We start from the raw sequence: 1,198 nt of genomic DNA on the forward strand, positions 1-1,198 counted from the left end.
CTCTCCTTCCCACAGTCTGGCCTTTGTGTCCTTCCCTTCCCTCCTCCCCCTTTGTGATCTGGCATCTCTCTGTCCTTCTCTTCCCTCTCTCACCTTCTTCCCTGGCATCTCTGTCCTCCCCTTCTGTTTCCCTCCCCTGAAGGTCTGGCATCCTTCTTTTGTTTTTCTCCCCATCCCTGTGGTCCAGCATGTAAAACACCCCTACTATGAGCCCTCATGACCTTCCCTGAATTCCTCCCTCCACAGGATCCGGTGGTAGCTGCTCTTTCACTCTTTGGGCTGTGGCAGCACAAGTGAAGTAAATATGCTGCCTTCGCTGGCCTGGAAGCTCTACCTCTGCTACTGCTTCCTGCCTAAGTAACATGACATGAAGTAGTAGCAGAAGGAAAACTTCCAGGTCGCAGAATCCAGTGCGTTTACCTCATTCACTCTGTCGGTGACCCGTAGAGAGGAACAGCTTCTGCAGCAATGGATCCCATTGGGGTGGGGGGAAATGGAAATCTGGACTACAGCGCCAACTGCCAAAAAGGTGGGCCGCCATTGGCTTGCAGGTCTTGCAATGACCCTACTCCTTTGCCCACCAACCCAGCCGGCTGATTAAGCGTTCCCCTTAACTGTATCCATGATATCCTGTTTGTCTGTCTTATCTGTTTAGATTGTAAACTCTTTGGAGCAGGGACTGTCTTTTTCTTTGTGACTCTGTACAGCGCTGCATAGGTCTAGTAGCTCTATAGCAAAAATTAACAGTAGTAGCAGATTAAATTATTTCCAACTATCGAGTCCTCACTTTCCCTCTTTCCCTGTCTTCCTCCAACTCACCACTTCTTTCCCTCACCCCTCCAGTATCTCACTAATCTGAACCTCCTCCACCCATCCAGCTTCTTCCCCTCTCCTCTCCACTTCCATCCATCCTTTGGGCAGGATCTGGACATGAATCGGGATCTTTCCCTGGCTCCAGGGTTTCTCTCTTGCAGGGCTGGGGGAAAGGAGAGAAGAACAGAAAAGGAGAGCCAACATTGGAAGCTTTTAATAGGACAAAGGCCGATGACGTCACAAAGGGGAGGGCGGAGCTTCACATTTGCTAGACTCCTCCTGGAAGGGGCGGAGCTTGGAAAGAGCCGAGATCCACAGGAGGCTGTGCGGGGAGGGAGGAGCCAAGGCAGGAGAATGGCTGCAGGGGTCCGTTTCCTACCTGAAG

General features: G+C 51.7%; 1 protein-coding gene across 12 annotated transcripts in view; it reads left to right on the top strand.

Moving 5' to 3' along the window:
• The window catches only part of LOC117355233 (zinc finger protein 271-like), a 906,970-nt gene that overhangs the window by 499,380 nt on the left and 406,392 nt on the right, over positions 1-1,198 (top strand). The gene's annotated exons all lie outside the window — the stretch shown is intronic.

The sequence above is a fragment of the Geotrypetes seraphini genome, chromosome 2 (genome assembly GCF_902459505.1).
Source record: "Geotrypetes seraphini chromosome 2, aGeoSer1.1, whole genome shotgun sequence".
Taxonomy (NCBI): Eukaryota; Metazoa; Chordata; class Amphibia; order Gymnophiona; family Dermophiidae; genus Geotrypetes; species Geotrypetes seraphini.